Source organism: Chrysochloris asiatica, unplaced genomic scaffold (genome assembly GCF_000296735.1).
Source record: "Chrysochloris asiatica unplaced genomic scaffold, ChrAsi1.0 scaffold00140, whole genome shotgun sequence".
In the NCBI taxonomy this organism is placed as follows: Eukaryota; Metazoa; Chordata; class Mammalia; order Afrosoricida; family Chrysochloridae; genus Chrysochloris; species Chrysochloris asiatica.
The window spans coordinates 3,202,006-3,227,924 of NW_006408658.1; the positions used below are offsets into that span (position 1 = coordinate 3,202,006).

The 25,919-nt window shown below is 38.0% G+C and overlaps 1 pseudogene; it reads left to right on the forward strand.

The window, feature by feature from the left end:
- Window positions 1-4,768: 4,768 nt before the first annotated feature.
- LOC102832409 lies at window positions 4,769-25,901 on the forward strand (annotated as a pseudogene).
- Window positions 25,902-25,919: the final 18 nt, after the last annotated feature.

Sequence of the window (25,919 nt, forward strand, 5' to 3'; positions counted from 1 at the left end):
AATGTGGAAAATCCTGATGGATATAACTCATATAAAATAAAGCTCTTTGGGTTCTTTCAGAATTTGTAGAGGAATTACAGAATCCTTAGTCCAAGTGGAAACCACTGCCTGTGTTTTGTTATGATGTAGATCAAGAACTTACCTCGCCAATGCTTAGATAGTCACAGAAAGCAAGGAAGTTCACGTGGGTGGTCTCACTTAGTTATTTCTTGTTCTAACTCTGCTAGCCTAAGAGACTTTTTTTTTTATTATGAGACTATTGCTAGTTTTCAAGCTTCCTAATCTTCTGAAATTGACTGAGTTTCAAATCCAATTTTTCCATCCTCCTGTCCATTCTGCAATCCTGATACCTGTCTAATAAATTTCCTTCTATGTGTCAGTCAAATTAAATTCATCTCCCTTAAAAAAAAACCTTTAACACCAGTAATACAAAAGCATACCAATCTAAATGTGTGCATAACTAATGAACAAATTAAATTTCTAGCAAATTTTAATGATATAGGAAATTAAATATTTATAAGGAATCTTTCTTGATCCCTATAAATGAAATTAATATAAAAAATCTCTTTGTGTCCTAAAACTCTTCCTGAGTTGTATATTATATAATTTTCATTTATGCATTTTCATCATATTTATCAGCAAGACATCTACCAGAGGCAAAGAACAAGGAGGTATTTATTTTAATGTTCCCAACAGTGTCATATGAATGTTTGCTTCCAATTGTTCAGTGATCAGCTATTGAACAAAATCAAGTTTTGTGTAAGTGTTTGTATCTGTGTAAGTATATGTTCAGAGAGAGAGAGGCTGAGAAGGAAAGAATGATAAAGAGATAATTTTTAATGTGCATGTGATGCACATATAAGTTGTCCTTAAGCTTTTCAGATAATGATTGTGTAGTAGAAATATCAAGACAAGTGAGTTAATATTCTATTTTCTAAAAGAAGAAAGACAGACACTCTCAAGAGGAATTAGAGAGGAAGTTGCCCATGTGTAGAACAGAACACAGAGTTTGCCAGTGCTAAGGGGAAAATTATAGGCTAAGAAATCAGAGGACCATGTTTTATGGAACTTGACTTACAATAGATATTTCCTCAGAAATGTCTAGGATGACACATCATGAGATTTATAGTCTAGAGTCAATCTCTTCTTCAGTGCTGCTGTTTCTCAACATGACACTTTTCCATCTGGAGGAAAAGTATTTACGCAAGCGGCATCAGGACTAATCTCTGAAAATATGGTTAAGACCCAACAGGATTTCCACCTTTTCTTAATTTTAACAAGAATGTTTCTCCACAGTTGTATGCCATAGACAATAAACTTAAAAGATCATTCCTGGAGGGCAAAGTGTTCACGCTTTACTAGATGTTCATATTGAAAAAATATCTAGTCTGAAATTGTATTTCCAATGCTCAATTGAAAAGTCTATATAAATGCATATATGTAATAGCCTGTATATGTATATATGTATATATATATATATATTTAACAGGCTCTTGTAGTTCAAGATCTTTTCCCTTTAGTGCTCATCTTCTCTCAGTTCTTTTAGCTTGTAATTTTTCATTCTCTGACCCTTTTCCCTGTTGATTTTGTTGATTCAAACAGTGACATAGTAGAGGTGATTTATGTGGGCTTGAAAATCATTCAGAAATGGCTTGAAATTCTGGGGAGACCCTTAAAACAAATGTCTTAACTTCCTGCACTTGTTTCTTCTCTTGTAAAATTGGGATAATAAATGCTAAGCAATGTGGTTTGTTTTAACTACAAAAAAATTAAAAAAATCCCAATATATGTAAAGAGACTAGTTCATAGCATAGCTTCAATAAAAGGTAGTATTAAAAATTATGAATGCCCTTCAATATCATTCTCCTAATATAAGAAAGAACTTACTTCACTATACAGAACATATACTTTACCAATAATACCCTGTAAGGTGAGAAGAAAGAGGTGTGGAGGAAAAGATAGCATAGAAGCCAGAGTGAAGGAGTAGTAGTACAAGACCACAGTGTTTCTAGATTTCTAGGAATACATATGAACTTCAATGCTTCTCAGTTTGAAAGGGAACAGTTCCCCATGACCCCCTTCATCAGAGGTTTTACAAGAAAAGTGGAACCAAAGCAATTGTAAGAGTGGATAACAACCTTCACTCAGGCCCTTTCTTAATTGGCCCATGAAGTAGGAACCAGAGGAGGAGTTGGTCCTGTGTGACTTTGTAGGGATATTGATCTTGTAATAAAAATGGCTTGGGGACACAAGGCCAAACCACAATTGACAATCTCTAAACTCACTAGGATTATGAGAGGCAAGAGAGAAAAAAATGGTAGATATGGATGATATCTAGATGATTTTATTTGTATACTGACCTCATCCAAATCTTCACTTCACACAAATAAAACAGTGACCTGCAAATAGTGTTCTTCTTCTTCAAATGAACTACAGTAATTCCAGTCAAGGACCTGATTACCTGTCAATAATTAATTTGCTGGTCAAAAAAATCTTCACTTTTGAGTGACAATAGGTTGAGCCATACTGCTATGAAACAGTGTTTGTGGGTATCTAGTTGTGAGTAATGTGCTGTGTATATGCACACATGTATGAGACGAGTACATGAACTTGTGTGTATGTGTATGCAGTTACATGTGTGACAGAGAGAGAAATAAAGATTTACCTCTGTAATATTTTTGCTCTTTATCCTCACTTGGAGTAGAATCATGAGCATGGGAATAGACGTTTAAAGATGGCGATGGGAAGCCCCATCAAGACTGGATCCCAAGTCTTCACAGTTACAAGGAGAGTTCTTTTATAGTCAGTGACGATGTTCCTAAATCTAAGCATGTCCCAGAAAACCTGAGATTACCCTGCAGAATCCTCTGGGCATAAATTTGGCTCAAGGGAAATTAAGTAACTCTTTGCTCATTCCTACTATATCTGAAGAGAAATACCATACCAGATATAAATCTTTAGTTCATACAAGGGTGTGGGTTAGCTACTATTAAGAGACATAATATCCTTTAGGGAGCTGAAGCCTGGATGGAGAATAATGTTAATTCTTTCTCCCTCAGGAGCCATGAAAACATTAAGTTCACATGAAGTCTCCACAGTGTGGCTTATTAGGAAACCATCCTTAGTAACTTTCTGTGTTTTGTGCAATATAGATGTATGACACACACACATATATTGTCATAACGTGAACAATAGTAATACCAACTCTTATGAAAACACAAAGGACAAAGAAGTCACATCCAATTATTTCATAAAGAAACATCAATTGGAGAGAAGACTTGAAGGTAAACGGAAATGAGAGGTGATCATTTTTTATAAAGGGCATTGGGTGACCAAAGACCAGAACGTGGGTTGGGGAGTAATGAAGTACAACTGAAGGTTAAACAGTTGATTGGACAATAAGTGGAGGACTTTGATTATTATGATGTTTCTCCTTTATCATATTATGCCTTAGTATAGTGGTGGTGGTGGTTACGTCCCAAGAAGTTGGTTCCAAATCATAGTGACCCTGCAGTGTAAAATCTTTTGAAAAGAGTTTAATGCAGAGATTGGGTATAGTCAAAATTAATTTGGGAAGAGAAATTTGAGGACCTGTAGGAGTCCTGGTATAGTGCTTGGACTAATGCGCTGAACTGCAAAGTCGGTTTTAACCACAAGATTGGCAGTTCAAGTTCACTAGACACTCCTTGGAAACCCTATACAGGGTGTCTATGGGTTGGAATCAACTCAATGGCACTTAACAACAGCAACAACAACATGTATGTATGAGAGAGAGAAAGCTTTATTTCTGTAATATTTCTATTCCTTGCCCTCACATGAAGCAAAACCATGAGCAAGAGAACACATGTTTAAAAATGGTGATGGGAAGGCCCTTAAAGCTGTTGAGCCCCAAATCTTCTGAGTCACATGGAAAGAACCAGGGGTGGATCACCTGAGGGAGAGACTGGAGATTAGGAAGCAGGCTTTCTGTTAATCCAACAGAGACGTTATGAACACCATAACATAGGGCATCCATGTATGTGAATGAAAATCATAAGAGGGAGCTTCAAACAGTTCATGGAAAACTTTTTGAAGCCCCTTTGTATATATAAAAAGAGGAATTGTGTAGTTGTGTGAGGCACACATGGTTAAACACTGAACTGCAAATTAAAAGGTTGGTGATTTGAACCCACTTGGGGTACTTAATAAATACATTTTCCAGAATAGACAATATGTTATACCACAAAGTAAGCCTCAATACATTTAAAATATTGATATACTACAAAGCGTCTTTTCAGATCACAGTGCAATAAAATTAGAAATAAACATCAGGAAGATCAAGCAAAAGAAAATCAACACACAGAAATTGAATAACAGTCTGCTTTTTTTTTTAAAGCTATGTGGTAACAGAATAATAAAATATATTTAAGAAAATTCCTTGAATCCAATAAGGATGAAAATACAACATACAAAACCTTTGGGACACAGAAGCGTAGTGGTTATGAATCGGGCTGCGAACCACAAGGTCAGCAGTTCAAAACTACCAGCCGCTCCATGGGAGAAAGATGAGGCTTTCTGCTCCCGTAAAGATTTACAGCCTGGAAACCCTGAATATTGAATGGGTTGCCAGAAGAACAAGCAAATCTGCCTTGAAAGAAGTACAAGCAGAATGCTTCTTAGAAGCAAGGATGGTGAGACTTCGTGGAAACCCTTTTGGGCAGTTCTAGTCTGTCCTAGAGGTCCACTAAGAGTCAAAACGGACTCATCAGCAATGGGTTTAGTTTGGACAATGAGCCAAGTGGTAAGTAGCAAGCCCTGCTTTCCCCAGAGTTTCTTGTGAACTGGTACAATGTCCCAAGGGAATGCCTCTGCACTTGAATCTCAATGTGCCAGACTCCCTGGCTCCTGGAGACTTCATTACAAGTCCAGTACACAAAGACATTGTGGTGGCATCTCTCAGGGATACTGATGCTCTTTTCTAAACCCTGTAAATATTTTAACAAGTAGGTGCACAGTTGCTACATGACTCCTGAAGACAGAAGGAAGGAATTCTGGTAAGTGCTAATGATCAACGAGTGCTTGTGCAAGGCATGCTTGAAACTGGCATTTGAATTCACAGGAGCTGTGAACAGCCTAGACTGATGGGAGAAGGAATAAAGTGACACATACCCATGGCACTATGCTTATTTCTAGATGAAATTGAAACACAGAAATTGTTATAAACCAAATAAACCAGTAGAAACAAAATCAGGACTACAGGCCATTTCACATGGCAAAATACATTAAGTACTCTCCACTTATGTTTCTTTATCCTATACATATTACCATGACTCCTGGTGTGGCGCTGTTGGATCAGCACTGGAGTGAGAACCAACAGGTCAGTAGTTTAAACCCACCAGCGACTCCTAGGAAACCTTATATAGGAACCAACTCAATAACACCTAACAACAATGACAAGTACTGTGACAGGAAGTGAGGTACAAACAGAAAAAATATTGTCATAGTATAAAAAGAAGGATTGAATAATGAGCTTGAACTCCCTTATGCTTAAGAGTGACAGCACATATTCTTTGATGTAGGAAAGCATTCAATATGGTGATCAGCTATCAGTCTTTCACAATGCTTCAATGTAGATTACATTAAAATGTAACTTTATTTAGGGGAAACTTGAATCTAAGATGGAGGTCAAGACCCAAGATGATGTGTGGGGTAAGAAGTATAACTACAATCGTATTAAGAATATCTTTGGAACTAAGTGAATGACTTAGGAGATCTGATACATTTCATATTTCTCTCAGCATACAGAAATTAACCAACTCTTGAAAAAGAACTTCATGTGTGGGTTAAGAAGCTACAGTGTTAAGTGCCATTGAGTAGGTTCTGACCCATAGCGACCCTGAATAGGTTTTCCAAGGAGCAGCTGGTGAGCTTAAACCACTGATCTTGCAGTTCAAACTGACTTCAGTCCAGCACATTAACCTACAGTACCACACCAGGACTGCAGTAGTAGTAAAGACTATCTTTGAAACTAGATGAATGAATGAGGAGGTCTGGTATCTTTCATATTTCCTTCAACATACAGAAGTCAACAGATTCTAGAAAAAGAACTTCATACCCATAAAAAACTTTATGGATAAATCTTGCTCCTTGCTAATTCACTTAAATTCTTACCTGGGAGTAAGTATCTTATATTTAAATATTCGAACCGTATGATATGTGTAGATTTGTTTCTAGACCCTTAATTCTGTTTCATTTTATCTTTTTGTATTAGTTTGTTTCATTTGCCAGTAGCATAACTAACACATCTTTATAGAAAGTCTTAGTATCTGATAGTGCAACTCCAAACTTGTTCATATTCAAGTTCCTTTCAGTACTAAGTTTTTAAAAAATTATTTTCCTTTCTTTCATTTCTTCATCTCTTCTTACATTACCTTCACTAGCAAGTATCCAGATTGTGGCAACATAACCTAGTTCCAATTCTCAACTGTTAGTTGAATTTTTTTTTTAAGCGTCTATGAATTTTATTAATTCAACAAAAGAGCCTTCTCAATAAAAAAGTTAAGCTCAAAACAAATAAAAGCAATAATTGCTCTTTTATAATCAGCAAAATGGTGTGTGTATGTGTGAGCAAAGTATATATATATACTATGGGTCAATATGGTGGATCAGGTAGATGCACAGTGAGGAGCTCCATCAGCAAAAACACAGAATACCAGGCCAAGCAGGCTCAGGGGATGGTGCTAGAACTCTGAACCACATATAAAGAAACATTTAGAAGATTGGAAGGCTTACAACTAGGGGAATTTGTAGCAGAATCAAGAAATCCATTGCTTTCTAATTCAAGATGCTCAGCTATAACCAGAGCTGACATCTTGGGAGAGATCAAGTGGGGGAAGGATCAGAACAGCCATGAATACCTGACAGAACCGTGGAGATAAAGATGTGGACATTAATTTTTTTGGTATCTGTTCATTGGTCTCTCACTGTCTGCGCACCTCCTAGTGCCTAGAGGGGATGCCTGAGTGAATGGATACCCTACCCCACCCCTGGAGGGTTCTACTATGCATGCATACAGATTGCCTCAAAATTTAAAGTGACAGTTTCCACTAAAAATCAAATGGCCAACACTTGTCTGTCAGTTTGTCATACTGTGGTGGCTTGTGAGTTGCTGTGATTCTGAAAGCTAAGCTACTGGTAATTTAAATAACCAGCAGGGTCACCCATGGTGGACAGATTTCAGATGAGCTTCTAGACAAAGACAGAGTTGGAAGAGTGATGAACTAATCTGAATCTTTAGTCACTGAAAACCTTATGAATAGCAGAAAAACACTGTCAGATATAGTGCCGAAAATGAGCCTCTCAGGTAGGAAGGTACTCAAAATGCAACTGGGGAAGAGCTGCCTCCTCAAAGTAGAGTTGACCGTGATAATGTGAATGTGCTAAAGCCCGTTGGGAAAAAAGCCTGCAGGACCTTAATTTCTTAATGGGGCACAACTCAAAATGAAGAGAAACAGCTGTAAACATCCATTGAAAATCAGAACATGGACTGTACAAAGCATGAATCTGGGAAAATTGGAAGCTGTCAAAAATTAAATGGAATGCATAAACATCGATGTCTTAGACATTAGTGAGTTGAAATGGACTGATATTGGCCATTTGAATCTGACAACCACATGGTTTACTATGCAGGGAATGACAAATTGAGGAGAAATGGTGTTGTATTCATCGTCAAAAAGAACATATCCAGATCACTCATGAGGTTCAACACTTGTCGGGGACCAGCCTCGACATAGGAACTTGGTTCATGAGTGTTTGGTTCACAAGGAGGGGATATATGGCTGTAATAGGGATAGCAAAAGAATACACAGAAAGACAGAAGGAGGGAGACAAAGAGACACCCTGAAACCAAGGTGGATGCATCACTGGTGGGCAGACTTGGGACTACAGGCATCGTGGCCTGTGCAGGCAGCAACTCACTGCCCTGCAAACTGTCTGCATGCCCTCCAACCTGTAATGCACACCTGGGCCGGCCTGCGTCTCCATTTTATTTAGGGGAGGAGCTTCACACCAAGCTGGGAGGGACTAAGACAAGGTACAGCTAACATCAGTATTTTTCCAGACATTCAGTTAACTTTACATCGAGCTTCGCTGGTTCGAATCCCAGGCCCACAACTTGGTTTCTCAGGCTCAATTAACATATCTATAGCCCCTGAGCTCAGTTGGGGAAAGGTGAAAGGGAAGGACAAAAGGCTTGGGAGGAATCCCACTGTTTTGGCTTCCTGAGCCAGGTTTTCAGGAACTTGGCTGAATAACCTGCACCTGGGACAGGTTTAGGGAGGATGGCTTTTTTGTCTATAGAACAAAGAACCGGGAAGTAGCTAAGCTATTTTCAGTTAATCCTTTGGAGAAAGGCTTGCCCTTGAAACCTTTTCAGTCTCAGCTTTAGGAAAATATTACATTTATCTGAGGATACTAAGGGCTCATATTTGGAATTAATAAAACATAACTGAACACTAAGATGAAAAACAATTTGTTATTACTTCCCAGTGGCCAGAATCTGTTCCTCAGAGCCTGTGGCCTGCATTGTCTGCAACACTCAGGCCCACTGGGCCTCGAACTTCTGACCAGCTTTACATGGTCTGCAACAAACGCTGTCTGTGATAGGATACTATCCATGTGCCTACAGAGAAACCCAGTTAATACCACTATTATTCAAATTTATGCACCAACCACTAAAGCCAGTGAGGATGAAACAGAATAATTCTACCAACTTCTTCAATTGGAAATTGACAAATATGCAATAAAGATGTATTGATCATTAGTGGTGATTGGAATGCAAAGGTTGGGAGCAAAGAGAAAGGATCAGTAGTTGGAAAATATGGCCTTGGTGATAGAAATGATGGTGGAGAATGCATGATAGAATTCTGCAAAACCAATGATTTGTTCATTTCAAATACCTTCTTTAGACAGCATAACAGACAACTATGCACATGGACCTCGCCAGATGGAAAACATAGAAATCAAATTGACTACATCTGCAGAAAGAGAAGATGGAAAAGCTCCATATGATCAGTGAAGACAAGGCCAGGGGCAGACTGTGGAACAGACCATCAATTACTCATATGCAAATTCAAACTCAAGCCGAAGAAATTGAAAACAAGTCCACAAGAGCCAAAATAGGACCTTGATTATATCCCACCTGAATTTAGAGATCATCTGAAGAGCAGATTTGATACATTAAACACTAAAGACCAAAGACCAGAAGAGTTGTGGGATGACATCAAGAACACCATACATGAAGAAAGCAAAATGTCATTGAGAAGACAAGAAAGAAGGAAAAGGTCAAAATGGATGTCAGACGAGACACTGAAACTTGCTCTCCAGTGTAGAGACGCTAAAGCAAATGAAACAAATGAGGAGGTCATAGAGCTGAACAGAGAATTTCAAAGATCAGCTCGAGAAGATAAAGCTAAATATTACAATAAAATGTGCAAAGATCTGGAATCAGAAAACCAAAAAGGAAGAACACACTCAACATTTCTCAAGCTTGGGGAACTGAAGAAAAAATTCAAGCCTTGACTTTCATTATTGAAAGATTCTCTGGGAAAATTATTGAATGATGCAGAAAGCATCAAGAGAAGATGGAAGGAATACACAGAGTCATTGTACCAAAAGGAAATGGTTAATGTTCAACCATTTCAAGAGGTACCATATGATCAAGAGCCAATGATACTCAGGAAGTCCAATGTGCACTGAAGGAATTGGCAAAGAACAAAGCACCAGGAATTGATGGAATCAAAATTGAAATCTTTCAAGAAAGTGAGGTGTCACAGGAGGCACTCACTCATCTTTGCCAAGAAATTTGGAGGACAGCTATCTGGCAGACTGATTGGAAGGTATCCATATTTGTGCCCATTCCAAAGAGTGGTGAACCAACAGAATGCAGAAATCATCGGACAATCTCTTTGATATCTCAAGCGAGTAAAGTTTTACTAAAGGTAATACAGAAATGGCTACAATGATACATTGACAGAGAACTTCCAGAGACTCAAGGCAGATTCAGAAGAGGCCGTGGAATGAGGGCTATCATTGCTGATATCCGATGGATCTTGGCTGAAAGCAGAGAATATCAGAAAGATGTTTACCTGTGCTTTATTGACTTCGCAAAGGCTTTTGATTGTGTGGATCATGACAAGCTATGGACAATATTGTGAAGTATGAGTATTCCAGAACACTTAATTGTGCTCATGGACCAAAAGGCAGTTGTTCAAACAGAACATGGGAACATTGAATGTTTTAAAATTAAGAAAGATGTGCGACAAGGTTGTATTCTTTCACCATACTATTCAACCTGTATGCTGAACAAATCATCTGATAAGCTGAGTTTAATGAAGAAAAACATGGCATCAGGACTGGAAGAAAACTCATTAACAACCTTGCTTGCTGAAAGTGAAGAGGACTTAAACATTTACTGATGAATGTCAAAGAGCACAGCCTTCAGTATGGGTTACATCTCAATGTAAAGAAAACAAAAATCCTCACCACTGGACCAATAAACAATATTCTTATCAATGAAGAAAAGATGGAATCTGTCAAGGACTTCATTCTTCTTGGATCAACTATCAACCTTCATGGAAGCAGCAGTAAAGAAATCAAATGACATATTGCCTTAGGTAAATCTGCTGAACAAGTCCTTTTTAAAGTGTTGAAGAGCAAAGATGTCAGCTTGAGGACTAAGGTGCGCCTGACCCAAGCCATGGTATTTTCAATAACCTCACAGGCATGCGAAAGCTGGACAGTGATTAAGGAAGAGCGTAGAAGAATTGATGCCTTTGAGTTATGGTGTTGGAGGAGAATATTGAAAGTGCCATGGGCTGCCACAAGAACCAATAAATCTGTGCTGGAAGAAGTGCAGCCAGAGTACTCCTTGGAGGCCAACATGGCCAACTTTGTCTCTCATACTTTGGATATATTGTCAGAAGTGAACAGTCGCTGGAGAAGGATATCATGTTTGGTAAGGTGGAGGGTCAGAGAAAAAGAGAAAGACTCCCAACGAGATGGATTGGCCAAGTGGCAGCTTCGATGGACTCAAGTGTGGCAACAGTAGTGAAGTTGGCCCAGGATCGGGCAGTGTTTCGTTCTGCTGTGCATAAGGTCCTATGAGTTGGTACCGACTCGATGGCACCTAACAACAACCACAACAACAAAGCACAGTTGAGTGGAACATACAAATACATGCATAGTATATACAAGGATCAGCTGAAAACTATTACTAACTAAGGTTCCAATTAGGGTATATATGGGTTTATTCCAAACAAAACCTGTTTAAAGGTATCTCTCTTCAGTAAGTTAAGGAGCCCTGGCAGTGTAGTGGATTATAAACGGGACTTGTAACCAGTATGTCAGCAGTTTGAATCTACCAGTTGCTCCTTGGCAGAAACATGAGACTTTCTGCTCCCATAAAGATATACAGTGTCTCTAGGAGTTGGAACCAATACAAAAGTATACAACCACCACCTTTAATAAGTGGATTTGTTGTTGTTAAGTGCCGTTGAATCAGTTCCAACGCATACCAACCCTGCATAGAGTTTCTGGGAGTAGCTGGTGAGCTTGAACCACCGACTTTGCCGTTCAAAACGACTTTGAAATTCAGTGCGTTAACCCACAGCGCCACACCAGCACCCCCAACAAGTGAATGCTGTTGTTGTTAAGTGCCATGGAGTCGTGTTGATTCTGACCCATAGAGAACCTGTGTGGATAGCAAATTCTGTCAGTGACAAACTTGTCTTTTAGACAATGGGAAATTAATTCACTTCTTAAACCATTCTCTTCCATAAAACCAGACACCATCAGATCTTGTGTCACGGAATTTTGAGAGAACAAAATGCAGATAATATATGCAGCGGTACTGCGCCTAGAAAATAGTGGGTTCTCAGTTAATGATAGTTATTATTATGGTGGTTCTGTAGGATAAAGCACTGGACTGCAAAGTCAGTTTGAACCACAGGGTCAGCAGTTCCAATTCACCATCCCCTCCTCAGAAACCCTATACAGGATCTCTGTAAGTTGGAACCAACTCAATGGCACTAAACAACAACATTCTTTTTGTGGTGGTTGTTAGTATTTCCGAATAGTGTCTATTTCATAAAGAAGAGAAGAGATTTTGTATTTACTTACTCTGAATCCATAATTACTCTGAAGATACAGGGTTAGTTTCTGCTTGGCACTTCAGCCTTTCATAGTTATGATGCAGGTCAGGATTGATACTATGTTTATATTGGGGATATAAGAAAGGAAAAGAATAAGAGTCTTTTAGAGAGATTTATTCTTAATATCAATCCTTTATCTTGCACTTTTTTATTTGTAATTTTTATAGATCTGTTAAGTGTGGGTGAATGATCCGATGGAAGCAGACACTGACTTATAAAGAGTCTGACCAGCTTTAGCCTTTGGAAGAATGTCTCTGTCAATGTCCCTGAGACCCATCCCTCTTCATTCCTGTTGTTAGGGATTTCAGGATTGGAGACTGCACAAATCTGGCTTGGCTTTCTATTCTGTTTTGTATATCCAATTGCTCTTGTTAGAAATGCTATTACCTTGTTTGTGGTCTGTACTGATCATAACCTCCACCAGCCCATGTTCGACTTTCTGGCCATGCTAGCAGGGATTGGACTTAGTCTCTCCATTGCTACCATTCTAAAGATGCTGGATATCTTCTGGTTCCGCCTCCAGGAACTGTGCTTTGGGTGCTGTGTTACACAAGTTTTTTTTATCCACGTCTTCACAGTCATGAAGAGCATTGTACTTCTTGCCATGGCCTTTGATTGTTATGTAGCTATTTGCAACCCACTCTGATACACCATGATCCTCACCAATAGAATCATTGGTGTGTTTTGTGTAGTTGTAGTCCTAAGAAGCTTATGCATGATTATTCCCATCATTTTTCTCCTCCTGAGATTGCCTTATTGTGGACATTGAATCATCCCTCATACTTATTGTGAGCACATGGGAGTGGCTCATCTAGTTTATGCCAGCATCGGTATCAACATCTACTATGGTCTTGGGGATATTTCTATCGTGTTTCTAGATGTGCTTCTTATCATTATCTCTTATGTTAGGCTCTTATACACTGTCTTCCACCTTCCTTCCCAAGATGCCTGCTGAAAGCTCTCAATACTTGTAGATCCCATATCTGCGTCATCATAGCTTTCTTTGGCCCAGCTCTCTTCTCCTTCCTCACGTATCGCTTTGGTCATGGTATCCCACAGTGTATCCATATCCTCTTAGCTAATCTCTATGTAAGGAGCTCTGGTAGCATACTGGTTATGAGTTGGGCTGCTAACCTCAAGGATGGCAGTTTGAAACTACCAGCGGTTCCATGGAAGAAAGATGAGGTGTTCTGCTTCCGTAAAGATTTCAACCTCAGAAACCCTGTACAGGGTCACTATGACTCAGAACCGACTCCATGGTACTTAACAACAACAACAACAACAATCTCTATGTAATTACCCTCCAGTCCTCAACCCAGTCATTGATGGGGTCAGGACCAAGCAGATCCAGGAGCGGGTCTCCTTGTTAAATCTCCTTGTTAAAAAAAAAAAAAAAAGACTAAATAAGAAGTAATTAATTCAAGCTGCGAAGGGATGAGGCCTATGAAAATTACTAATTTAACAAACTGAATAAAGCAATTATCATATCAAAAATAAACAGCAGCAGATATAGTTGGAGGCATGTGTGTTTGTATGAATGTGTGCTTGCAATATCATACTCTGTTGAACCCTGCATTCTCATTGGCGTGGAATTTGACATATGAGAAATACCATATACAGTCACTGAAATCAGAATGTTCTGTCAGAATTATCTGGTGATCCAAATCTCTTTAAGGTAACAATAATATTTTTCTAATAGAACTATTCAAGTAGAAATAATTTGGCCATTTATAAGTACTTATTGAAATGCAAAAGTTTCTATAAATAACAAAATAACTAGTATATTTTTATTTAGATAATCTGCATAAAACCTCTTTAAAGTGTTAAAGACAAAGATACCAGCTTGAAGACTAAGGGGCACTTAATCCGAGCCATAATATTTTCAATTGCCTCTTATGAATATAAAAGTTTGACAGTGAGGAAGGCAGACTCAAGAAAAATCAATGTTTTTGAGTTGTGGTGCTGGAAAAGAACAACAAAATTACCATGGGCTGCCATAGAACAAGCATACCTGTGTTGGAAGAAGTACAAACAGAATGCTCCTTAGAAGCCAGGATAACGAGACGTCATCTCTCATACTTTGGACATGTTATCAAGAGGGACCAGTTCCTGGAGAGGGACATCATGCTGGTAAAATGAAGGGTCAGCAAAAAAGAGGAAGATCCCTAATAAGATGGAATTACACGTTGGCAGCATCAATGAGCTCAAACATAACAAAAATTGTGAGGCTGGTGCCGGACTGGGCACTGTTACATCCTATTCTGCATAAGGTAGCTATGAGTCAGAACTGTCTCAATGGTACTTAACAACAACAAAAACAACATAGCTATACTTTCCTATACCTAAACTTTCTGATATTATGAATTTTTCAGCAGCTAACCTCATAGTATATGTTCTTGTTTGGGGATTGGAAATTTAGCACTGTATGATCTGTGATGAATCTTTCTTCTTGGAGCTTAAGCATGCTTGTGGAGTGAGTGAAAATCATCACAGAGCATATTTTTTCAACCAAATGAAAAGAAAGATATTTGGTTAAAACAGAAATAATAAAATAATTTAATATAACTTTACAATTGAAGTAATATTTTAGAAAGATTAAAATGATGTATTTAACAGTCTGAAGAATTATTATTTATAGAATGTAATATCACTAAAATCTATAATAAGACTAAGTGCAATGATAATATAGAAAGTTTTGTCATACTCTGTATTTCGAATGGGTAGGAGGTAGACTATTAATAAGTCACAAAATCAATTTCAGATAATTATATGGTTCAAGGAAATCTAAAATTTGGGTAGTGGCCACGTCAAATAAAGAGAAAGTATGCCAGATGTGAGATACAGAGAGAAACATAATGAACAGAATTCAGTCACAAATTAGAGAGACAGCAAGGATGGCTATGTATTTATTTTGTGTTTGTTTACTTTGATGTTCCATGACTTTGGTGTAGCACTGAAATGTTTTAAGACGTATATTGCAGTTGTTGTGTTGTTGTGAAGTGCCATTGAGTCGGTTCCGACCCATAGCGACCCTGTATAGGGTTTCCGAAGAGCAGCTGGTGAGCTTGAACCACCGACCTTGCAGTTCAAACGGCTTTGCAGTCTGGTGCATTAACCCACAGCGCCACATAGGGCCGTGGATTACTTCATATAGGTCTTCTACCCACAGTCCTTGCAATTCCCATCAAACAGTCTTTTCCCGATGGGCCTGGGTAGGAAGGAAAAGGCAGGAGAAGATGCTGGTAGGATAATATGATTGTTAACAGAGTTCATTGTGATTGTAAAATCTTGGAACTCTAAAGTGAGTTTAAAATTAGCTATCTCAGAAGTGGATAAGGGATATCACTATCATCAAGTAAGAAAAGCCGGTAGTGGAACATGTCTTTTGAATCTTAAAATCTCTTCATGTTGCACCTCTGTGACTCTGGGATCGAATGCTGTTACACCAGATAAGTGGTAGAGGATCCGCAGAGGATCCGCAGACGAACGGCAGGTGCAGAACCAAGAGCTGGAGCATGAGACAGAGTGGTGGGCGTCCCAGGTCCCAGCCCATGAAGCAAATAAACCTGAGAGACTTTAAGTAGGAAGTTTGCTTTCAGAGTCAGGTACTTCCAGGCACTGAATTGGGTGAGCTAGGTTTGTTGACCCAAGGAGCTAGAGCGAAGTGTCTTCAGGCTGAGGATTATAGTAGAGCAGTTTGCCCTGTGGGCATTTATCAGCAGCCCTAAAAATAGCTTTATAATTTTGTCAGAGCAGGGCAGAGGCCAAGGGACTGAAGGCCAGAGAGAGAGTCCTGCCTGAGGCCATGGTTTAGGAGGGGCTGTTCTGATGAGAAAAACTATGCTCTGAGCATTTCTCACCCTGAGTTGTAACTTGTTAACTTCCCTAATAAACCTCACAGCCATGAATATGGTGTGAGTTCTGTGCGGCCATTGCAATGAACTACCATTACAATGAATTTTAAAAAAGCAAATGTCAAAAAGGGGGTGAGGCAGAAATTAAGAGTGAAAGAAACAAAATTGAGGGTGCAAAAACAGCACATATGATAAAGATATGAAAAAAAGGGGTGGTGGAGGTATAAACAATGTATTCATGGTTTTAAAACATGTCAATAGAAAGGAAATATGGAAACTTAAAGTAAAGGAATTTTTAAGATTGGATGTCCTAAGTAAAAAATATTTAGTCAGAGATTTGGTCAAATTTTACTTTACACAAAACCATTGTAATTGATATATTTGATTTATTAATTAAACAAATAAAATCAACAATTTAAAGATATATTATTTGATGTTGTTGTTAAGTACCGTCAAGTCGCTCGGACTCATCGTGGTCCTGTATATAGGGTTTCCAAGTAGCAGTTGGTGAATTTCAACTGCTGACTTTTTGGTTCAAACTGACCTTGTGATCCAGTGCTGTATCCCACAGTGTCACACCAGGACTACGGAGATCATTGAATCTCAGAAATAAAAGTGAATATTGAGATCACAGTAAAAAAAAAAAAAAAAAAAAAAAGAAAAGAAAGAAAGAGACAATAAGAACTACATATCCTTAAGTTTTGACAAGCATCTATACTATTTTATCTATACTATCTAATTTCATAACTTTTACCTCTTAAAGTATAGAGTGCCAACTACTCAAATGATGAACCTATTTGATGATTAGATATATATTTAAAATTCTGCCTTAATTTCCATTTCCAGGTATAGTATGAGAATAGGTGGTGGTGGGGTTCTTACAAATAAGGGAGCTTTAAAAAATTATGGAAAAATTTCATTATTTTTTCATCTAATTTTTCAAGGAACTCTTTGAAATCCTACCATACATCTCTGGTAGCATAATAGTTATGAATCAGGCTGTGAACCTCAAGGTCAGCAGTTTGAAACTACCAGCTGTTCCGCAGAAGAAAGATGAGGCTTTCTGCTCCCATAAAGATTTACAGCCTCGGAAACCCTGTACAGGGTTGCTATGAGTCAGAACCAACTCCATAGCACATAACCACCATCACCACCATATATATGGAAATGAGAAATAAGATACATAATAAATAATAATTATATTGCAGTAGTGGTAAATAGAACAGTATGTCAACAATGAAACATATTTTCTGGGGGGAAATGAAAATATAAAGCTGGGTGGAAAAATAGAGTATAAAAACAAAACAAAACTAAAACAAGTGAATGAGATTACCCACAGTAAGGAGTGCCACTTTTCCCCCAAACAAGCACAAAATCGATTCCAAACTCATAGTCAATCAGTGAGTAAAGCAAACTATGAGAAAATCACCAAGTTATATATAATTTATAACAGTTTTCATAGGCCTCATCGGTCAAGAAAGTTTCTACCCTTGTGAAGGCCAATTTAGAATTATTCCAAAACATGTATTATTGGCTTAACATTTGAAAAACAATGAAAGAAAATGAAAATGTTGACAGAATGGAGCAGAAAAATGAATGTGATCAATAAGTAGAGAAACGTATCTGATAAAATCGAGCCCTGGTGATGCTGTAGGATAAACACTGGACTGCTAACTGAAAGGCTGGTGGTTCAAATCCACCAGTGGCTTCCCTGGAAAAATACAAGGCTCTCTGGTCCTGTAAAAACGTGAGTGACTTTTGGCAGGTAGCTTGCTTGCATAGTGGGGTACCTCCAGACACTTAACTAGGGGAGCTAGGATTGTTGCATTTATAATTGATAGGGGAATAATTTATTTAGTCCTTAAGTCCTTCGTTGGACTCTTTTCCTCTTCCTCTTGTTTCATTGTAGGTATTAAAGGAAAGCCCATGTGGCGATATATAGAAAGACAGACCACGTGGCGCCTCTGATCTCCTGTAGCTGGGAGGGTGTCCTAATATTTTATCAGTATTTAGTAGTTTTTGAAATCCCTGTTCCGCTGTTAGATTGTGACTTTTTAAGCAAAGTCAACTCACAGTTGCGGTTCTATTCCAGATCTGTATTGTGGGAAGAAATTCCCCAAACAGTTTTGGCCATTCAAACCAATACCACCACCATCCCTACACCCCACCCCTGCAACCTGCAAGACCTGGACCCATCTGTGCAGACAGGGAGCTGCCCCAAATAGCCCCCAAGTAAACATTGTATTTAAGCCTGGTGCACCTTACCCTAGAGAGGACTTTTCCAGGCTGTCCTACTATCATGTAACGTCTCTGTCATACATTGTAAAGGAAATCCCAAGGAAGGGTGTACAGTTACAGGGAATAATAAAGCCGATCTGAACAGGATTAGATTATTATGACCCTTCTAACCACTAGCACTGACTCCTGGTATGGTGCTTTAGGATTAGCACTGGACTGTGACCTACAAAGCTGACAGTTCAAACCCACCAGCTGCTGCTTGGAAATACTATAAAGGGTCGCTATGAATCAAATCAAATTGATGGCACTTAACAACAGTAACAAAGATACTTTGGATATATTATCAGGAAGGATCAGTCCCTGGTGAAGGACATCATGCTTGGTAAAGTGGAGGGTCAATGAAGAAAAGGAAGATCACCAATGAGATGGATTGGCACAGTGGCAGCAGCAATGGACTCAAGTGTAGCAATGATTGTAAAGTTGGAGTAGGACTGGGCAGTGTTTCTCTCTGTTGGCATAAGGTTCCTGTGAATCGATGCTGACTCAATGGCACCTAATAACAACAACAAAAGATGTAAGTCTCAGAAATCATATACAGGATTTCTATGAGTCAGCATTGACTCAATGGCAATTTGTTTTAGTTAAGTATTTATTGGTGATTTTCAAAAGCCTCTTAAAGTACGCATTAGAAATATTCCTCAATCTGGTAAAAAAAAAAAAAAAAAAAGCTTTTAAAAAATGGAAGGCTATGTGCTTTATAATAGTTATAAAAATATTTGCCCTGGGATCAAACAAAAGAATATCATTAGTCCCATTTCCAGTCAGCATAGGACTGAAAGCTGTTGAGGTAAGTGAAACAAAACATGAAAAAGAAAGAAAAATCATAATAAAAATTGATTAGAATTCATAAGTGAATTTATAAAAGTTTCTCATATAGGAACTATACACAAAATCATTTATACTTATAGCAAAAATAGGAAAAAAAATAAATTATGTAATTTAAAATAGCATAAAACGTAACCTACTTTAGGCTAAATCTAGCAAATTATTTGCAATACTTCTATAATAAAATTATAAAAAAGGATGTCATTGCTGGCACCTAAAAACAACAATAGTCAGTACTCACCAAAGTAGGAGGTAGAACATTGTCTTTGTGGACTATGCTATGACAATTGACCTTTGTGAATAGGAAATGACCTTTGTGCATCTATCTGACTTCTCCACTCAAACCAGGACCTCAGTATACGTAGATGATCAGTACATCTTGGCTAAATTAATGGAGTTTTGTTGTTGTTGTTGTTTGTTTTTTAATATGTTAATCAACAATAGATTGCCTGAAATCTGGGGCCAGAAAATTGTTAATGACACCACCCCTACCTATCAATATTTAGGCCTATTGCCATAGCCCGTTCAGTCTAACGTGGGACAACATGAACTTGTGATGTTACCTCATATATATTAAAATGTAATAGGTCAAAAATTGCCAGCCAGGAGGCTGGGCTTGATGGCAGCTAGGGTGGAGGTGCAGTGAGGTTTGCAATCAGCAATGCCACAGAATACCAGGCAAAGCAGATTCAGGGCAGAGCTCCAAAACTCAGAACCACATTTAAGAGGTTTGAAGGCTTATAACTAGTGGCACTTGTATCAAAAGTAAGAAATCAGATACATTTGAATCTGCCAGGCTCTGCGGCCTGGAGCCAACAGAATGGGTGAGACCAAATGGCAAGACCAAGTGGGGGAGCAGACACACCACGTAAAAATGCTGCGGGAACCTCAGAGCAAAGATGGACTATACACTTTGTTGGTTTTGCTTTTCTTTTTTTTTTGGTATCTGTTCATTGCCCCTCCCCACACTGTTTGCACAACTCCATTCTGATGACAAGAGGGGGTGCCTAAGTGAGTGGACACCTCTCACCCACACCACTGGTGGAATATTCTACCACACATGCGGACAGATACTCTCAGCCCAAGAGCCAGCACTGAAGTGTATTATTTTTTTTTTTTAATATGGAAAAGCCAGAAAGGGGCATGGAGAGGGAAAGAGAGTTAAAACCAAAACAGGCTAAAATTAAATTAAATCCTGAGGTACACCATAACAACCAACAGTGGCAGCTTGAAATCTCTAGTGGATGTAGACACTTCCTTTTCAATGTTGTTACATTTATTAATTTAAAAAACATAAATTATACCACTATTCTAATTTAGAGTCTGTTCTAGAAACTGGGGATAAAATAATGAACAACATAGTGGTAGTATCTGTCTGAATAGAGCCAGTATTCTAATAAGAAAGAGAAAAAAATAGAAATGCATATAATGTAATTTCAAATATTGATAAATGTTTTGAAGAAAGTAACCAGCCTAAGGAAATAGAATTATGAAGTGAATCAATTTTGATAAAATGCTCGTAGAAAGCCTCTCTGAGGATGAAATATTTGAGCAGATGAAAGGAAGAAAGACATTTGAGGGTCTTGGAAAAGAACACTCCAGGTTGAATAAATTGTTGCTGTTGTTACATGTCATGGAGTCAGTTCCAAGTCATAGTGACCCAGTATAGGGTTTCCAAGGAGTGACTGGTGTATTTGAACTGACAACCTTGTGGTTCAAGCTGACCTTGTGGTCCTGTGCTTATCCTACAGTAGCACCACAAGATTGCATTAAATGTCTTTGAATTCTGACTTATAGTGACCCTATATGAGGCTTCCAAGGAGGAGATGGTGGCTTTAATCTGCCATCCTTGTGGTTAGAAGTCCAGTGCTGATCCTACAGCACCACACCAATCCCTGAATGAAGAATAGTTTAGGATATTTGAGGAATGACATGACATCCCATTTGCCTAGAATGGAGAGAAGAAAGGGATGAGTGCTGAATGATGACTATGAGAAGTACATCAAGGACCATACTGGGCAGCATATTAGGTTTGAACTGGATAATATGAAAAATAAAAGGCAAGGCATGAGTAGATTATTAAAGGTTGAATCCATGATACGTTGTATCTCAGATGTTTTAAAATGAGAAACTAGATTATTTTATTAGGATTAGGAAAAAGAGTTTCTAGATAAATTGGGGTGGAGATTGATGGATAAGGTAATGAAGTTATGATAGTGCCAGCTACATTAGAACAAGAAATTTGAGATTAAACTTTATAGGAGAAATCATAGAAATTCTCTCAGTGTGGGAAAAGGAATGAATTTTTTGGTTAAAGAAAACAAATAATAAAAGAAGTATTATCCTGTAGTCTTAACTTGGTAAAGAACAGGGTCATCAGAAAATAAGAAGACCCTCAGAGAGATGAATTAATACAGTGGCTACAGCAATGGGCTCAAACAGCAATGAATGTGAGGGTGGCAAAGGACCAGGAAGTGTTAGGTTTTGTTACACAGAAGGCAGCTATGAGATGGAACTGACTTGATGATGACACCTAACAACAATTACTAGTGTTAAGAGCCCTGTACAATTAATAGTGTTAAGATCCCTGTTAAAGAACTTGGTTGCTAACCAAAAGGTCAATGGTTCATACCACTAGTAGTTCTATGAGCTAATTTTTGTCATTGTTGTTATGAGCCATCAAGTGGGTACCAACTCATAGTGATCTTATCCACAACAAAATGAAACACTGCCTGGGCCTGGGCCAATCTCACATTCGTCACTATATTTGAACTCATTTCTGCCAATGCGTCAATCCCTCTAATTGGGGTCTTCCTCTTTTTCACTGACCCTCCACTTTACCAAACATTATGTCCTCTCCAGGGACTAGTCACTCCTGATAATATGGTTGAATATGAGAGACAAAGACTGATCATCCTGGCTCCTAAAGGAGCATTTTGGATGTACTTCTTCCAACATAGATTTGTTTGTTCTTTTGGTGGTGCATGGTACTTTAAATATTCTCTTCCACATCATAACTCAATGGCATCAATTTTTCTACAGTTTTCTTTCTTCATTATCCAACTTTCACATATGTATGAGGTTATTGAAAATACCATGTCTTGGGTCAGGCACACCTTAGTCCTCAAACTGACATCTTTGCTCTTGAACAGTTTAAAGAGGTCTTGTGCAGCAGATTGGCCAAAATAATACACCATTTGATTAGTGACTCTATGAGACATTAGAGCTAGTAATTTGACCCCATAATGATTACAGTTTAGTACTCCCTTTGGGGCAGCTCTACTCTGTGCAGTACATTGGCTATGAGTTAGCATGTACTCAACAATAACAGGCTTAAGGTAGGGAGAAAGAGATTGCAAAAGAGAATTCTCCAATGTCTATTAATTAAATGTCAAGAGCTCAAAGAAACTATTGTGCCCATCCCAAAGGAATCTGGGCTGTACTAACAAAATATATGTACTTCACTTAAGCATAGAAAATTGAGTGTTCCAGAGAGATGCCAAGTAGTTTGTTCAAAGTACTGCTCTTAGATATTTAATGATCAAGGTAAGTCATCTTTTCATAAAGCTGTGAAAAATAGCAAGAGAGATGAGGAATGAGCTTATACCAAGCTAGTATAGAATTATAGCTGATCAGAAGAGTGAAAACAGGAAAAGAAAGTACACTCTTTTGATTATAATCCCTCAAATCTGCACATGCTTTTAGATATATGCATATATCTCTTCAAAGTGTCACACACAGAGCACAGGGACAGTGAAGCTGATGATGACAGAAATGCATCATTATACCTTATATTTGCTTAGCTGTTGTTTCCCTATTTTCTATATACAACTGTATCAGGTACAGTGCAGGTGACAATGTTTTAGAAAGCTATGTTCTAGTCTCATTTTCCCTATAAACTGTATATTGTTGTTCTGATGTGCCGTGGACTCTTCCGACTCATAGCGACCCTGTACAGGGTTTCTGAGGCTGTAAATCTTAACGGGAGCAGAAAGCCTCATCTTTCTCCCTCGGAACAGCTGGTAGTTTTGAACTGCTGACCTTGCGGTTTGCAGCCTGATTCGTAACCACTACCCTACCAGTAGTTTATTTTGGCTTTTATGTTTTTATATTTTTAGGGTTTGGGAGGTGCTGGGCCCTAGTATTTTTGCAGATGGAATGATGTAAGAATGTTTATTAAAATAATAAGTCCTGGTGTGGCACTGGGGGTTAATGCGCCAGACTGCAAAGCCATTTGAATGGCAAGGTCGGTGGTTCAAGCTCATCAGCTCTTCCTCAGAAACCCTATACAGAGTTGCTGTGGGTCGGAACCGACTTGACAGCACTTAAAAACAACAACATACACTTACATAATGATTAAATGAAATGTTGCTTTGTGCAATGTTTATCAACTTGGAACCAGTGTTTTCTCAAAGAGAAGAATCCATTTCAAGAATCTCTTGGAAAATCCAAAGGGATAAGTGAGTTGTTGAGTTTTTTGGACATAGACATACGTTTTTTTTCTCTGTATTTCTGGTGTACGCAGCCCTTGTTGCTGATAAAGCCTTGAACACGTAAGAGTTTGGTCATCCGTCTACTGAATCTCTGGACACGGTCATGGAATAGTTTCCTTGTTCTTGCTGACCTCTGTGTTTCCTTTTTGATCACTGTGCTTTGTTTTTATTTTCTCACTTTTTTCTTCTGTTGTCTCCATCTGGTATAAAATGTGTTTTCTTCTTTTCTTTCAAAATAATTGCTCTTTAAATCTTAGCATAAGTCTACCTTTTTCCATGGAATTTTTCTGCACCCAACTCTATTTTATAACATTCTATGCATATCCTTACCATAACACTTGGAATCCTATTTTCAAATTTCATCTTGGAATTTTATCTTCCTTAATGTACAGTAATCGTCTTGAGGGTATATATGGCAGATATTATTCAAATTTGTGTTCATTGACCATCAAAGTTAGCACATATGGTCATAAATGTTTGATATAATAAATTGTGACAGATACTCCTATCCTTTCATTATTTCTTACTAAAGAGAAACCAAAAGTTTACCCATGTCTCTGACAGTTGAACATCATTGATGTAATTAACTTTATTGAATTATAGGCATGGGAAATGTCAAATTGGTAAGTGTGGTTTTCTCTCTACTTTTTTACAACAATAAAATAGAGAGAACCAAGAAATTCAACTTCAATTATTTCCTCCTAAGCCACAGAAACACAGAAATACTTAATAAAGTAGAAGGTCAGCAATAAAGAGGAGGCATATCAAAGGAATGAACTGTCACAGCGGCTGCAACAATGGTCTCATAACAATGTCACAATGCTTGTTTGTTTGTTTTCTGTTATAGATAAGGTTGTAGAAGTCACATCAGGACTCCATATATGCTTCTTGTTGTTGTTAAGTACTATCAAATGAGTTTTGACTCATAGTAACCGTCTATAGGGTTTCTGAGGAGTTGCTGGTGACTATGAACCACAGACCTTGTGATTCTAACCCACCTTGCAGTTGAGTTCTTATCCTACAGTGCCCCACCAGGACTCCATATATGCTTATATTGTTGTTGTTGTGTTGTGAAGTGCTGTCGAGTTGGTTCCGACCCATAGCGATCCTGTATAGGGTTTTTGAGGAGCATATATATCCTATCAAAATTCAACAAAAAGAAAATAAACAACTCAATTAAGAGCTAAACAGACACCTTCCCCCAAATAAAAAGTGATAAATATAATGAAGTAAGCATACAAAATGAAGCTCAACCTCATATATCACTAACCAAAACCCATGGCCACTGAGTCAGTATTGACTCATAGAGACACTATAAATGGTTTTTAACTGCCAATCTTTACAGGAGCAGAAAGCTTCGTCTTTCTATTGAGGAGCAGACCTTGCAGTTAGCAGTCCACGGTCGGCAGTTCAAACCCACCAGCTACTCCTTGGAAACCCTAGACAGGGTTGCTTTAAGTCAGAACTGACTCAATGGCACTTAACAACAACAACAAAGGTATTTTAATTTTGCAACCATTATTTTCCAGACATTGTGCTAATGGACTTAATATCCACATAAGAATGAGAAAAAAAAAACAATGTAATTTTGTTGTTGCTGTTGTTAAGTGTCATCAAGTGGTTTCCATCTTTCAGCACTTAATTGATTAAGTCTACGAATTTTTAAAATTCAGAACGATTATATTGCAGAGCTTTTCACAGATACGAATAAACAAAGATTATGTTATCTTTGCTCTCAGAGTCTGACCTTTGGGTGTTCAATAGCATACTCAAAATGTACAAACACACAAAGACACAAAGTGCTAAAAACATCATATTTCAAGGTTCTCAGGTTCCCAGATAGTGGTATTCTTGGTATTATAAAAATATAAGAAATCAAAATGCACATTAAGCAAAAAGAAGTAGAAAGCTGCTAGATTCACAGATACTAGAATTTTGCTTTTCCCATTTATTTCTGGCTAAATACTTTATTATGAATTTAAGTTTGGAAAACATATATTTTTTCTCTGATCCCTTCCTCATGACCCATCTTTTGAAGAGAAAGCAGCAGAATGAGGCTGATTCTACCTCTGGTCCCATTTGAAACTCAGGTAAACCTAGCAGAATACAAGAAAAGTAATTTAACTCCTTTCTGAATGGGAATAAAGGGAGATTATAATGTTATTTTTTATTTTACCAGGAATCTGGATGAAAGAAAAGTGGAGCAAAAACCACTAGTGGAAAGTCAACAGCTGTCTCTCTGAACACAAAACATCCAATTT